Source organism: Thamnophis sirtalis, unplaced genomic scaffold, assembly GCF_051295495.1.
Source record: "Thamnophis sirtalis isolate CommonGarterSnake01/CBP01778 unplaced genomic scaffold, rThaSir2_p1.2 scaffold_1, whole genome shotgun sequence".
Lineage (NCBI taxonomy): Eukaryota > Metazoa > Chordata > Lepidosauria > Squamata > Natricidae > Thamnophis > Thamnophis sirtalis.
The window spans coordinates 65,298,431-65,315,150 of NW_028261381.1; the positions used below are offsets into that span (position 1 = coordinate 65,298,431).

The 16,720-nt window shown below is 41.9% G+C and overlaps 1 protein-coding gene across 3 annotated transcripts in view; it reads right to left on the minus strand.

Annotated features, from left to right (window-relative positions):
- SLC43A3 (solute carrier family 43 member 3) overlaps nt 1-14,631 on the minus strand; it is a 45,766-nt gene extending 31,135 nt beyond the window's left edge. For 2 of the 3 annotated variants that reach the window (XM_087714103.1, XM_087714091.1), the window contains exon 1: nt 14,206-14,396. The gene's annotated coding sequence lies outside the window, so the exon portion shown is untranslated. Of the gene's footprint in view, nt 1-14,205; nt 14,397-14,575 lie in introns of those variants that run through there. The other variant, XM_087714097.1, reaches the window with a different exon arrangement.
- Nucleotides 14,632-16,720: the final 2,089 nt, after the last annotated feature.

Here is a 16,720-nt window from a genome sequence, read left to right on the forward strand (position 1 = left end):
CTGTTGCTGTGTCCCAAGGTTATATGATCATCTTTTGTGACCTTCTGGCAAGGAAAGTCAATGGGGAAGCCAGATTCACTTAACAATTGGATTACTAACTTATCAACTGCAGTGATTCACTTTAACAACTGTGGCAAGAAAGGTCGTAAATTGGGGCAAAATTAACAAATGTTTCCCATTTGTGATAGGAGGTATAGTTAGGTATAGTTAGATAGGAGGTATAGCATAGTTATTTTACTATGAGATGGTTTAAGGCACGGGTGTCAAATTTGCTGTGTCACATTGCCGTGTAAAGAAATGCTGGGCTCAATTGTGGTAAGTTGAGGACTACCTGTAAGAGTAACTCCATCTATGGGGGAAAGATTTTTTTTTTTTAATATCTATCTTTTCTAAAGAAACTCACAAAGTTTTCATTTACTTCATCAGAAACTAAACTGTATTTTAACAGAGATTTTGTACAATGAAAATTGTAGTTTAGAATGTTGTTTTGTGACAGCAGTCCCCATCATCCTTCCATGGCCACATTATCTGGGAAAATTTTAGAGGTTTTATACCAAAGCAGTATTAAGTATAAAAAATTGGAGGTAGAATGCTTTACGATTCAAATGATAACCTGGTCATGTTATTGAGGCTGACATCTTGAAAAGTATAGTTGAGATAAATAAATGTTCAACTCCATATAGGTAATAAACTATATATCCAGAAATGCTTTATATGGTCAACCCATCTTGCTGAATATAGCTTTGTGGTTAAGAAGAAATTAAACTATGGGGCAAAGAGGAAGAAGAATCTACTTTTTAGTCTACAGGGAAATGACTACCAGTTAATTTTTCATGCCTCGATGTCAAAACCAACGAAACCTGTAATGTTCAAATGCTGCTATAAATTGTCACAGAACAACTCCTCCCTTAAAAGATAGACATTTATTTGTAAGACTATATGCAATTGTGCTACCTGTAATATTCAGTATTGTCCATCATTCCCCTCTACCCTACTTCTCCTCCCCCTCTACCACTCCTCTCTCCCAGTCCACTCCCTCCCTTCCTTCACACCCTCCCTCCCACCCTCTCTCCCGCCCTCTCTCCCCCTCTTTCTTCTATCCCACTCCTCCTCCCCTTGGTGTATTTCTACTATATGTCAACGTATTCAGCTTGTCCTATTTTTACAGAGAAATTCAGTATTGTCTTTAATGAACATAAACATAATAAAGTTCAATAATTAAATCTCATAGGCTAGAGAAACTGACATTCAAGATTTCCGAGAAGTCAAATTTAATATTCAAGGTGAATTTATTTCATCACATAAAACATATAGCCAGCCAGCTATGAAACTTTGCCTCCAACACCTTCTTGCCAAAAATTTACTCTTCCCTCAATATTGCACGGGAATTACACACATTCCTGTAATTCTACAGAGTATGATATCAGTGCACAAATCATGGACACACACAAACACAGTGTACATTCTAGAAAAAAGAACAGAGAAAAGCTAATCAGTTCCTATAGTATTACTTCTACAGAATTTTAAATAGAAGAATAAACTAAAATAAACTAAAAAAGGGCAAAAAAGAAAAAAATTAAAGAGGCTAAAATACATTAAGGAAAAGAATAGCAGAAAAAAAGAGAAGAAAGGAAAAAGAAGTAGCTTTCAATCTTCTTTACAGCAGTTATAATTATAAATTGACCTCTCTCCCTAATGTTACCTCATGACTTTTTTTCGATAATGCCTTTTATCTGGTCATCAAAACCATAAATCCTGATCCCATAGTATTCTTCTAGTAAAGAAAGTTACCTCTTGCAACATGTCTAAAATTACCTAAAACCAAAAGAAACTCTCATATTTTACTAAAAACAAACAAACAAACAAACACCACCAGCAGCACTTTTTGAGAGCTGGAGATGTATGTATATAGATATGTATGAATTCATGCATGCACCCCGAAAGACTGGGTCTTATTTTCTTTTGTGACCCAAAATAAGCACTAGGGCTTATTTTTGGAGGGTGTCTTTTCACAAGGTGAGGCAGGGGTTGGAGCTGCCCCACGCACCCTGCACTGACTTGGCCCCTGCAGCCAATCCACCTACACCTACCTCATCTCACGGCCGTGGCATCAGCACATCGCTCAGTCTCCTGCTCCATTGCGGTCAGGAGAAAGCAGAAGTAGGCTAGTGGCCACATGGGCCAGTGTAAAAACATGGTAGGTCTTATTTTCTGGATAGGTCTTATTTTCAGGAAAACAGACAATGTGTGTATGTATTTATGTATGTACGTATACAATTATTTGTTGGCCACCCACTCTGACAAGGACTCAGTAATAATATATGCTCCATGTCATCTGAATGTTCCCAGAAAAAGCCTTGCATAATCTATTCTCTGCAGAACAGAGGTGTTAAACTCAAGGCTTGGGGGCCAGATCCAATCTGGGGGGTGCTTACATTTGACCCACAGGACCACCCTGTGGAAATAGCTGGAAATAGCTCATCCCTGGAAATAGCTCATTTTCGCTGGTAGAGCTCTCGGGCCACCACAAGCACCCCTGACCTGAGTGACATATAGTTGGCCACCCCCACCCTGCCTTCCGAGGTCAAACACAACGCTGATGCAGCCCTTACTGAAATCGAGTTTGACATCCCTGCTGTAGAACAAGACTTTCTTGAAAGCCAGAAGATTAGAGGCATTACTTACCGCAAGTCACCGAGTTTTTCAAACAGCATGGTCTCCTACTAAGAAACTGAATCATCAGCTGCTTTCCACAATTCTGGAATGGCAGCGATCCCCAGTTACTCATCTAAAAAATTGCAGGGATTAGTCCAGATCTGAGTGGGTAGGACTCTCAGAGACTCAATAGAATTCATGCTGTATTTCCATCAAGATGAGGTTGCAGGACCATATTTAGGCACCTCCAGGTAAAATGTCTTAAACCAAAAATCCCCATGTCCAGAACTCTGTTAGCACTGTTTGATTTCCAGGCTGAAGACTTCTATTATGCCAAACTATAAGCAACTTCTTCTTTATTTTGTAATTTGGTTTAACGTTGTTGATCAAGTGAGTGTTAAGTCTTAGAGATCACATAAATAGGCATTTTACAAAGATTATTTGTTCCTAACATGGTCCTTTAGGTCTTCCAACTGTTCACCCATCACTGCTGTAATTGAACACATCTATTTTTCTCCTGGTTATCCTGTTTTTCTCTTTCCGTGCACCTTTGTCTGTATTATAATCTTCTCTAGGGAGCTAGGTCTCCAAAATATGATAATTTGAACTGGGTAATTTTTGCTTCAAATGAGAACTCTGGGTAGATGATCCATTTGTTCATTCTCTTGGTTATTCATATTATTCTCAGGAATCTTCTCCTTCATCAGAATTCAAAAGTGTTAATAAACTTTCTATCCTGCTTCTTCAAGGTCCAACTTTTGCTTCCATAGAGCTTCACTGCCTGCATGATTCTGAATTTAGTTACAGTATTTACAGTTTAAAAGCCCTTTTAATCCCTGACAAGACTTTGCCCCTTTCATCTCTTTATTCAACACCCTTAATGGATTCTTAATAGAGGCATATTACTACAAAGGCTTGTGAAAGGTCCACTTAATTATCCCAATAGTTGCATTTCCCCACTAAAGATTAACTATGACCTAGCGTTGACATTCTTTCAGGATAACTGATTTCCTTCACTGTAAGGAAACTGTTCCTTGACTGCAACACTAAATCCACTTTGCCAACATATTTGGGACAATCCTTTGTCAATTTCCTCAAGAAATTCTACCTTTATACTGTATTCTTCCATTCAGGGAGAAGTTTCTTTCCCTGTTCAAAGAGTCAATCTAAATTATAACTACTCAGGTTTACACCTGAATTTCTATTCCTTATAATTTATTAAAGCTAGAAATAGGTGGTCTTTCATATCTAGAAAGACACAACTATCCTCTTGCATATAACATGCACTCATTTTTCTGTTTAACCCGCCCCCTTGGGATCTATGCATTCAACAGGGTTAATTTGTTCAGCAGCAATACAACATCAAAAAAGCCTAGCTGACAGTTGTTTAGGCATACAATTTGTTATTATATTTATCCTCTATCTTTCTTCCAAGATGTACAAGATAAATCAACTTCCAAATGTGATCATTATACCATCTCTGCAAGGTTAGTTAGAAGGAGACATGCCGACTACAGCAGAGGGTTGTATATAAAGCTTCTAGCCCTGTGGGTGATGTTTTTGTTAGAGTGGACTTATTTAGTCAGAGGATTTTGCCTTTTTTGTTTTCTTTATTATTTCTTTATTATTAGTAAGTCACTCAGAGTTATTTTGGAGTCAGACAGCTTCTAAATCTCTGAAATATATTTTTTTAATCACAATCTCTCTTACCAATAGCAGGACTTAAAAGACTTGTTTAATAAATTGCGAAGTAAGAATAGGTGATATGCTACTTACAGTGTGATATAGGTGATATGCTACTCACAGTTTTATTTATCATCAAAATCCTGACAGCAAGAATCTTCATGTAACATCTCCTATATTAGCACTCCAGACCAGCTCTCAACTCTCAGAACTCCTAGCAGTGGCCAAGCTGGAGGATTCAGAAAGCTGGAGTTCATTCATCAGGATTTGGAGAAATTAGGGAAGGCTGTCTTGTATGAATTGTTTATCCATTGTAAAGATCAACTTCTAGAAGTTTATCTGGGTACCCGAAACAAGAACAGGATTGTTTTTAAGGTAACACTCATTCTCAGGAAGATACACCCTGTTAGACAGTAGAAAACGAGTATTTCCTCTAGAAATATTTCAAACATTGGAGGGGCTTATTCTTTTCCATTACTATATTTAGATTCTTATTTTGTTTGGTTAGTCCATTAAAGGTCGCAAAAATCTAACATTTTGTTTTTTCTTAGATTATATTATAATTATAACTGTATAAATATAAGAACTGTGGGGAAAATGGGTCTATTTCTGTTCAAGAATAATTATCTGCTTTCTTTAATTTTTAAAATCAATTTTCTTTAACATTTTGTATACATAAAAAAGGTGCAGGTAGTTCTTGCTTAATTCTGCTAATTTGGGTCAGAATTTCCATCAAAAAATGATATGGTTGTAAAAGGCAATCTCACATGACTGTCATTTATTATTAGCAATTCTGACAGTCTGGTTGCTTTCATTAAATGAGGACTATGCAAGTCCTTAAGCAAGACCCTCATGTGTCTGCAACTTGAGACTTCCTGCCAATCTCCCCACTGTGGGAAATCTTCAGAAAAGGTCAGAAATCGAGATCACATGACTGTAGGACACTGCAACAGTTAGGCTAGAATCAATGGTGAAATTCATTTTTTTATTACCGGTTCGGTGGTTGTGGCTTGGTGGGTGTGCTGTGGCAAGGTGGGCGTGGCTTGGTGACCGTGGCAGGGGAATGATATTGCAAAATCTCCATTCCCACTCCACTCTGGGGCCAGCCAGAGGTGGCATTTGCTGGTTCTCCAAACTATTCAAAATTTCTACTACCGGTTCTCCGGAACCTGTCAGAACCTGTTGGATTTCACCCCTGGTTAGAATCTGGGCTGGTTCCTGAGTACCTGGATTGCAATTATGTGACTGCAAATGTGCTGTGATGACTGAAAATTCTAGGATCTGTCATAAGTACTTTTGTTCAAATTTTTAAAAGTGCCTGAAATTCTCAGCTATTCCTACTGAAAAAGTGTACAAGAATGATGCTGATACCAAACTCCCAAAAGAAAATGAGGAAGAATAGTAGCTCTCCCATGCATTCACGATTGTTCTACCTTTAAAAGTAATGAGATAAAGCTTTTATCTCTTGGCTTTAAATGACATACAGGATAAGTCTCTGAAGGAATAAATGAATAATATCATAAGAAGCTTCGGCAGGCCCAGTGGGCATGGTGGAGAAGCAGTCCACCAACAATCTGTCACATCAGGAAAAAGGATTAAGATTGAAAGCATCTTTTCCCAAGTCCTAGAACCAATATAAATGTTTAAAGGAAATCCTAGCTGATGAGTACACTTGCTTTTTGCTTCATGTGTATGAAGTTAATCATTCACAAAGTAAAAGCAGTAAAAAGGTAGCACAGGAATACCATGAACATATGTATATTGAGCCAAATACCCTTGATCAACAGCCAATTGCTAAACAGTTGTTAGAGGCTCTGATTTAACAAAGCAGTTAGTTCAAACCCAGGAAAGTGAATGAAATCCAGAAATACTTAATGAAGAACAACAACTGACTGCCCTATAACTTAAATCGTATTGTTAAACTGTGAGCCAGTTTTATGCATTTAATTTAAATCCCATTCATTTCAGTTGGCCTTGATTTAGAGGCAGCAGTAAGGAAATTAAATACTGAGAATGACAAGAAGCACAAGTGACACTTAGACATGGATTATTGAATAAACTACAATTAGTTGTTTCTATACAAGCCATATTTTATGCCATATTATTTGGATCAGACACTGCATGATATTAAAATGGCTCAAATTTCCTCTTCGACGCAACTATACAATTCTTATACAACGATTAAGATGCCCTAATGGGCTTTTCTGACCATCAGGCAACCTTAGACAGATCAAGGTTTATCTAGGACTTAAACCTTCATTACAAGCTTAGATGGGGTTTCTATTAAGTTCACTGGCTTGTCTAATGTAACCTATCCACAAGAAAAGTAGGGTTTACATCTTGACAACAGTCCCAAGGGGAGGGGAGCTCTTGCCCCATTACATAATTAGAACAACAGTTTCAGTTTCACTTTATTTGTATGCCGCCCTTTTCCCTGGGGGGACTCAGGGCGGCTCACAGTTCAAAGGGGGGGGGGAAGGACAAACAATTTACAACATAAAGGCACTACATCATTTAAGAACTCAACAGTCATACAATTCGAGTAGGGGTTAGAGTCTTTAACCCCAGGCCAGCCGGGACAGCCAGATTTTAAGGGCGGCGCGGAAGGTCTGGAGGGTGGTGAGGGTCCGGATCTCCATGGGGAGTTTGTTCCAGAGGGTCGGAGCAGCCACCGAGAAGGCTCTCCTCCGGGTAGTTGCCAGTCTACACTGGCTGGCTGATGGAATTCGGAGGAGGCCTAATCTATGCGATCTTATCGGTCTAGTGGAGGTAATTGGCAGTAGGCGGTCTCTCAAGTACCCAGATCCAATACCATGAAGGGCTTTGTAGGTGACAAGTAGCACCTTGAAGCGCACCCGGAGATCAACAGGCAGCCAGTGCAGCTCGCGGAGGATAGGTGTTACATGGGTGAATCGAGGTGCACCCACGATCGCTCGCACGGCCGCATTCTGGACCAGCTGAAGTCGCAGAATACTCTTCAAGGGCAGCCCCATGTAGAGCACATTGCAGTACTCCAGCCTAGAGGTCACAAGGGCACGAGTGACTGTTGTGAAGGCCTCCCGGTTCAGGTAGGGACGCAACTGGTGCACCAGGCGAACCTGGGCAAATGCCCCCCTGGTTACAGCTGACAAATGGTGTTCAAAAGTCAGCTGAGGGTCCAGGAGGACTCCCAAGTTGCAAACCCTATCTGAGGGGCGTACAATTTGACCCCCCAGCCTGAGAGGTGGAGCACTTGGCCAATTCATGGGAGGGAAGCACAACAGCCACTCGGTCTTTTCTGGATTGAGCACAAGCTTGTTAACCCCCATCCAGTCTCTAACAGCCTCAAGACCCTGGCTCATCACGTCCATCGCTTCATTGAGTTGGCACGGGGCGGACAGATACAACTGTGTATCGTCCGCATACTGATGGTATTTTATCCCGTGCCGTCGGATGATCTCACCCAGTGGTTTCATGTAGATATTGAAAAGAAGGGGGGACAGGACCGAACCCTGCGGCACCCCATGCGTTAGGGGCCTAGGGGTCGATCTCTGCCCTCCGACTAACACCGACTGCGACCTGTCCGAGAGGTAAGAGGAGAACCACCGTAAAACAGTGCCTCCCACCCCCACCTCCCGCAGTCGTCGCAGAAGGATACCATGGTCGATGGTATCGAAAGCTGCCGAGAGGTCAAGGAGCACCAGGATGGAGGCATGGCCTCCATCCCTGGCTCTCCAGAGATCATCAGTCAACGCGACCAAAGCGGTTTCTGTGCTGTAGCCAGGTCTGAAGCTGGACTGGAATGGATCAAGATAACTGGCTTCCTCCAAGGATCGCTGGAGCTGAAAGGCCACCACCTTCTCAACAACCTTCCCCACAAAGGGGAGGTTGGAGACTGGACGATAGTTGTTTAAAATGGCTGGATACAAGGATGGTTTCTTCAGGAGGGGTCTCACCACCGCCGTCTTTAAAGCGGGGGAAAAGACCCCCTCCCATAGGGAGGCGGTAACAACCGCCTGGATCCAGCCTCGTGTCACCTCTCTGCTGTTTACAACCAGCCAGGAGGGGCACGGGTCCAGCACACATGTGGAGGCGCCAACAGCTCTCATCGCCTTGTCCACGTCCTCAGGGGTAACAGCTTGATAATCAATCCAGCTATGGCTTACCAGATTATCCCTTAGTGCCTCAGCTGGTTCTGCAGAATTGGAGTCCAGGTCCGCTCGGAGCCGAGCAACCTTGTCCGCGAGGAATTGGACGTAATCCTCAGCCCCGCCCTGCAGCGGATCGCCCGTGTCCCTCCTATTTAGGAGGGAACGGGTTATCCTAAACAGGGCGGCTGGGCATGACTCGGCAGACGCAATCAGAGAGGCAATATGTGATCTCTTAGATGTCCTGATTGCTTGGATGTACTCTCTGATGCAGGTTGTTAAAAGTGCTCGGCTCGATTCGGATTTACTGGACCTCCAATTGTGCTCTAGGCGTCTCTTCCGGCGCGTCATCTCCCAGAGTTCCTCAGTGAACCAAGGAGCCCTCCGGGATCCACTGCCTCGGAGCGGCCGTAGAGGCGCACTCCGGTTAAGAGACTCCGTCGCTGCCGAGTTCCAGGCAGCAACCAGAGTCTCCACCGGACTGCGGGCGAGAGTATCAGGAATAACCCCAAGCTCCGTCTGGAACCCCAAAGGGTCCATAAGTCGCCTGGGGCGGAACCACCTGGTCGGTTCCTCCTCCCTACAGTGGGGGTTTGGTCTCCGAAAGTCAAGCCTCAATAGGTAGTGGTCCGACCATGATAGGGGCAAGATCTCGCTACCCCTCAGACCAAGATCACAATTCCACTGCTCCGAGAGAAATACGAGGTCAAGCGTGTGACCCGCTGAGTGGGTTGGTTCCCAGATTACTTGGGTCAAGCCCATGGTTGTCATGGAAGCCATGAACTCCTGCGCTCCATCAGAGTGTTCACCGAGCAGATATGATTGGGTTAACAAATGAAACAAACAAAATGTAAAAAAATTATGATATTTATGTAATTACTTACCAAGCACATCTAAATTATATTAAAGTAATCAAAATATCTTTACACTCCCCAAGGCATGTCACAATTTTTGAGCACCCCTAATATTTTGAAATGAAAATTTGAAAAACTTGACACGCTCTACACCAAGATGTATTGGATAAGACACAACTGGTTGGACTCACCACCACAAAACCACTACTAAGTATAAGTGTTGGCTTACAAATCACAGGGATTGGATTTATATAACTTGCTAAACTAAAAGTGTAAGCTATACTGCTACAGCTTAGCACAGTTGAAAACACATGACAGAAACGGAAACACAAAATCCAGTTTGGTTAGTGATTAAGGTGTAGGCCTAGAAACCAGAAAATGGTGGTTTCTAGTGCCACTTTAGGCATGAAAGCTAGCTGGGTGACTTTGAGCCACTCACTCTCTGTTAGCCCAACCCCACACCCCCTCACAGGATTGTTATTTTTGATGTAGGAAAAACGGGGAGGAAGGAGTATTTGTATATTCACCACCTCGAGTTGTGTATGAAAATAGGGATGATGAAAATCTAAAAAAGTGAGTCCCTTGGCCTTTTTAAACAGCTGAGTAGACATAGTTGAGGCTGAATATCAGCAGAAGAATATGGATTCCTTCTTGCTAATCCTGCAATGGCAACTGAACAAAGACATCATGAATGTGTTATCTTAGAATTCCTTCATCAAGTTCCAAGGGATACAGCTAGAAGTCTTTGATATGACGCCTGGGAGGAAATGAAGTTTTGTGGGTGCTCCAACACTGGAGGTTTTTAAGAAGAGACTGGACAACCATTTGTCATAGCCTAAGATACCTGGAAAGTGCTGAAGATATTCTCTTGAAGCCACTTTGCTAGATTATTGCTCCATGGAATAGATAGACTTCTAATTCTCCCCACTTTGTCCTTTTCCATCCAAAAGCATTCCTGCTTTAAGCACCTGTAGGAAGTGGGCATTAGCTCATTGAGCTCACATTCACACTGCCCAGGCAAGAATTATTTTGCCCTCCTGGCATGATCTTTTTTCTAAGCCATGAGACAATTGACAGGGCTACCTATTCTAAGCTTACTGCTATTAATTCTGTTTTCCTTTGTCCAAATGGATCCTGGCCATTTCTCCACAAATTGAAAGCATGCAAATGCAAGTACATAAATAGGTACCAGTTTGGTGGGAAGGTAACAGCATTCCATGTGCCCTGGCATACAGTGATGCTGGTCACATGACCACCAAAATGTCTTTGAACAACATTGGCTCCATCGGTGAAGAAATGGAGATGAGCACTGCCCCATAGAATTGGAAATGATTGGACAGGGGAAAACTTTACCTTTATCTTTTGAAGCAATACATCACAGACCAAACAGAAATTATGAGAACAGTGTTCTTACTACATAGATTATCCATCTAGGCTTCTGTTTGAAGCATTATACCAGCAGAAGGTTGTACAATGGACAGTTTCCACTCTCTGAGAGTCTGGGTATACTGGAATGAGTCTTCTCAAAGTTCCCCTAAGCCAAATGATGTGATTTGGAGTGAAATATATTTGCAGTGGGAATGGAGTAGAAGTGTACTGAAGTATGAGCTTCAGTTATATTTAGCTGTCATAGAATATTTTTGCAAATCTCTTTATAATTTTGCACCATCCTATTCAAACGCTATAAGAAGGACCTGAATGTAAATTTATTCCTATTCAGTAAGGTCAGAGCTCAAATCCATATGATAAATAAGAATTAATCCTCTTTAGGAAATGATCTGCCTCTTGAACCATCTCAGGTTGAAGTTTATTTTTGTTTCTATCTGCAGTAAAGACCTTGAAAAAGTAAAAAAAAATACATTTTCTAAACATGAGACCCCTGCATTTTTCAAACAATACCAAAATGTTCCATAAAAGCTGTACTTTCACAACATACAGTAAAGTCAACCTTTTATAGAAAAAGGAAATCAAAGGCATACATTTTGTTCTCCCGCCACACATTAAGCTGTACTTACTAGAATTTTCCCTTCTTCAGAAATCCTATCTGTTTTCTTTTTCTTTTCTTTTTCTTTTTGCATGCACTCTTCTACAAAGCGAATAAGAGTTCTATTATGAATACACAGAGAATGGCCAGGTGAAACAATGGAAAGGTGGCCAAATAATGGCCAGGAGAAACAATGGAATGAGGTCTTCCAGTAGGATCACTGTGAGCACTTTGTAGGTACATGTCTTTGTTGTACACATTGTGTACCAGTGAACTGATTTTCCTAAGGTGGCTGTATAGTCAAAATGGCACAATCAATGGATGAATTCCAATGGTTTAACAATAGGAGTGGAGGGAAGGTCCTGAAGGGAGACAATGCAGCAAAGCTCAGGGAAGACAGAGGATGCCCAAGAGAATATGGGGTGCTAGCTGGCTGAGGTAAGAATAAAATCAATAAAAGCCAAATGGATACATTTAGTCAGTGTTCTATTGATTCAATAACATATTCCAATCTCTTCTATCACTCTTTATAACGATGGCTAATTTGTTTCAACAAAAATAAGTGAAGGGAAGAAGCAATTATCATTTATAGCTATACTCTCACCCCAACTCACTTCACAGGGTGGTTGTTGTAGGGAAAATAAGAGGAGGAAAGGTTACTAAATATGTTTGCTACCTTGAGTTATTTGAAAAAGTAATAAAAAGGAGGATATAAATAAATAAAATAGCACCTTGGCCTGAAGGTATTTTAAAAGACATATAAAATCATTGTGGATAGAATGGCTTAAGGGTACAATCACAGCCTATTTGAAGGATATCTGTGATTCCACAAATATCTTAGTGAATCCTTAAGTGTGTGTAGGGGGGGAGGGGGATTTCCCTTTGCAAAGGGAAAGTTGGTTTGGCCCATGAAACACATCTCTGTTTTACCGTTGTCTGGCACCTGAAGCAAAAGATATCTAGAGGAATAGGAATGGGTACAACAATCATTCTAATACCAGTATACATGGACCAGAACCAATTCCACCTTGGTGAAAGGATTACTGTAGGGAAAAAAGATATTTAGCCAAGCTGTGATCTCACTTACATAAAATATTTATTTACATTAGCTTGGAACTTGATCCTGAGTATTTGGCTGAAAGAATAAAAATCCATTTTGGTGCTATAGCCACATCTATAACCCCCTGGATCATGGAAATAAAGACCCTATTCAAGAAGGTGGTTTCTGAGTTGAGCAAAACAAATATAGTCTTTATGAAACCTTCAGTAATGACTGAAGTAGTCAAAGAGAAGCAGAGGTACCCTTGAACCAGCCCTCAAAACACAGTAAAGTAAGGCAGAAGCACATGTTTCTCCCCTCCTTTTTAAGAGAATTTCAGAACCACAAACAGTGGACAGGACTTCAGAGAGAAAAGGATAAACAGCACTTTTCAATGTAATGCTGAACACATGTAAAAAATTATTCTGTTCCTAAATGTATTCATAAATTTCATATTGTTTTAGTTGTTTTCTACACCTGACTCTACTATGTGTGCTAAGGCTTCCTTAGTTGTTCCCTTCCCAGCATTGCTCCCTCCCAAATTCTCATCAAGCAAGTTGATCTCCCAACCCTGCCCCATCCCACCCAGTCCCAGTGCAAAACACAGGTCACTTCACATGCTTGCAAGTCGCACCAAAGTCGGGCAGTCAACACCACAAAGACTGTCCAGTTGAAAGAGCAGTAGAGATGTTTTACTGCCTATGATATGCTCTACACTGTAATTTTCTTCCTTTCTTGCTTGCTTCTCTCAGATAAGGAAACAATGCAAAATGTATGCTTGCCTTTTGCAGTAACACTCCCTGAGAACATTTCACCTCTTCAAAAACAAATGAACTCCCATTTGTCTCCAGCTGGTGAGCTTTGCTGGGTTTATATAGATTATCAAACAAAGAATGTTTTTCCACAGTACACCATGACTTTTACTTCACAGCAACAAAACATCTGTGTGTCTCAGGGAAAGGCAGCAGTGGAAGAAATCCACTAGTAATTTCTCAGTATTAAGGCATTTGTTCTGATAACATCCCAGAAATTCAATTTTCACATTTATGCTTACATAAAATGCTACTAGAGTTTAAGTATCAACTTCTCCAAAGTTCAGCTGTAAGTATTTCCCAGCTTTATTGGAAAGCACAATTTCTCAATTTTTCTTTTAGAGGATAAAAGAAATGGGAGGTGGGAAAACTATTTTAATTTTGTACAGAGCTCTGTATATTGACACTTGGACATATGTCAATATTAATACCTCCCAAAACAGGTATGGAAAACCTAATCAAATAATCTCTCAGTTTGAATGAAACAAATGTACAGTCAATGATCAATTTGGGCTGGATTATCTATTTGATTAGGCTTCTTCTACCTACACTATTTCTCTCTCCTTTTGCCTATGGATTTTGGCATTACCTCTTCAGGTCTTAAAACAACTTCCATAATTTTCAGAGAAACATTCTCTCTCTCTCTCTCTCTCTCTCTCTCTCAAATACACACACCAAAGTTCTCCTGTGAAATTAGAACAGGAGTTGCAAGCCAGCACACAAACTCCAGCAATTTATGCCCCACGGTATGTCCCGTTCAAAAATTGCTCCAAAGCAACTGGCATAGCCCAAAGGTTGAGCTCAGAGGGTTTCAGTTTCAATTTCATCCTTGCAGACTCTTCCGCACCCTAAAAAGGAGCTGAATGTCATATCCCTTTTGCGGCTGGTAGCTTGTGGAATAAGAAGCACCTTACTTTACTTTAAAGTAAACCCACCAAACTCTTCTACGCCGGTGTTGCGGCAAAAGATAAACAGGGCTGGCTTGTGAAATTTAGGCTCCTCTATACTTCCCTTTTTTTTCTTTAGGGGCGACATCACCTCCTAGACGTACCTCCTTACTAAAGGTCAAGGGTCCATTGCCATTCCGTCCTCCTCAAAAGTGGAGCGCAGGTCGCCGGCAAGAGAGAAGGGGGGGGGACAAAAAAACTGGACCACAGGAGGAAAAGGGCCGGACGGTCGGAGACGCGGATACCCCCTGCAAGTTGTTTTTTTCCCTTTTGACGGGCAGCGAAGAAAGGAAGCCGGTGCGCAGCAGCACCGCCTCTCGGCTCCCTCGGGGGACTCTTTCCGATTGGGCGCCCATCTCCGCCTCCCCGCCTCGGCGCCACCGCCCTCCCAGGCGACGCTTAGGGGAGTTGCACGAATGCGCGTCCCTCGAAGGAAGCCCGGGGGTTCGTTTCGGGGAGACTCGTTCTTCCTACCTCCGGGGACGCCGCAGAGGCGGATTTGCAGCCCTCCCCGCGAACCTCTCCCGGGGTCCTCCGTTGACTCTTAAGGGGCGCCAAGGGTCTCTCGTGACCTCATGGCTGACACGCCCGGGCTCCTTCCGACGACCTCGGAGCGGGACTGCCGCGGCTTTGCCGTGGTCCCTTTGAGTCCTTTTTCTTTTCTTTTAGAGGGGACGCATCTAAAAAAAAACTACGTTTACGCCAAAGTGTATGAAGCAGAATTAAATCCCCAAGTTTTCCTCACGGAATGCAGACAAGTCAAAACTTACCTCATTCTTTCAATCCCGTTTATTCCAGGCATAATTTGACTAAAATTTCCAAGGACAGCAATGTTCAACCCTTGCTCTTCAGGGTAACACCCCTCTTCGACGACCCTCTAAAAAGGATGCAAATGACCAGCTGCCTGCAAGGAGTATATATAAACCCTGTCAAATCATTCCCCACCATCCTGTCAGAGCAGAAGAAACTTCTTGGATGAGAAGCTTCTTTTCTTCAAAGAAAAATGAGAAAGTCCAATTGCCTCTTGAACATAAGAGGGCCTCTCCTTCCTCCTTTCCCCTGCTTTGACTGCCACCCAAAAGGGTGGGTTTGAAGTGGCAGGGGATGGCTCCTTTACTCCCCATGAGCAGCAGAAGGTCTTTGGCACACAAGGGGTCCACCTCTCTTCTATTTTAGTGGAGGCAGCATCCTTGTCCTGATGTCAGAAGAGCAGTCCAAATTGTGGTCCCCCTGCTTTGAGCTGTCCTGCTTTGTGCTATCTCCTGTCCTGGATTACAACACTTTAGTGCTGCCCCGTGCACCAAACAATCCTTTATATAGACTTTTTTTTTTTTAGCATGCTACGCACTCACTGAACAGGTTCCCTCTGGATAATTTTTTAAGCATACCGACATGCTGTCCTAGCTTTTGTCCTTGTGGATCAAGGCATTTTGATTTGTTCTCATGGTTTTGTATGTATTAATATTTTGACAGTGCTGATTAGCTGATGAATAGTCAATATGTCCCACCTTCCTTCCTTACATACAAATACGCCCCTCAGGAATCTAGCAACGAGTGAGTAAAGTTGGATATCTGTTATTTAGTCTGTCAGTCATAAAATTTCTGGGCTATCCAAGTCTAGAATTATTTTGAATGGTTTCACAAAGAAAAACTAGTGACAACATTATATGAAAAAGTACAGCAGCCACCCAGAAGGAGAGCCAGTCCAGAGAAAAACTTGCCCCATACCCCAGCTTAGAAGTGTATGACTGCATACTAATTAAAGCTCTAATGGAAGAATTGAATTTTTAAGGTCTGTTTAAAGGCAGGAAGGGTGGAAGCTGTGCAAATTGGGGGGAGGGATATTGTTCCAGTAGGCAGAGGCAACAAACAGATTTGTGTCATGAATGTGCCTCACCAAAATATGGGACAAGGGATACGCAATAGAGTGAATTATATTAATTCTCCCTAGTTCTCTAGTGGCTTAAACAGGAACACATGCACATTTTTCACAATGGGGAAGAACAAGAATAAAACTACTTAAAATATGAGATATGGGAACAAGATAAAATGAGGTATTGGGAAGTAGTGAGGTTTTCAAGGCATTCTGTACAGTTGTAAATATGAGTAAGAAAAGGCTTCTGCTCTGTGTGGTTTTCTCCCTTTCCCAGGGATTCCCTCTAGCATTTTTCTGGTCCTACTGAGCTTAGCATTTCTCTTGATATTTTGTCAAAAGTCTGTCCAAAAACTGGCCAGAGACACAGATCGCCAGTGTGCATTCTTTGGTTACAAAGTTGTTTGGAGTTGACAGCTCATCAGTATCAAAATAGCAGCATTAAAACTTATTTTTTTCTATTTTCAGGAGGAAAAATGTCATGAAGCAGCATTTGTGACCATCCAGGAAATGTCTTCAGAAGGGATGATGAGAATTCAGAAGCTTTGTCACTTTGGATGCAGTTATAGGCTTGGCTCATATGGCATGCCAAGGTTAATCCACAGTGTGGTTGCCTTAGTTGTGGTTTAGCACATATTGTTTATGTGATCCTAGCCAAATTTGGCTTATTCAGCAAATCACAGCTAAGTAAACTGTTGTTGTTGTTAGTTGCGAAGTTGTGTCAGGACCCCACGGACAATGGCCTG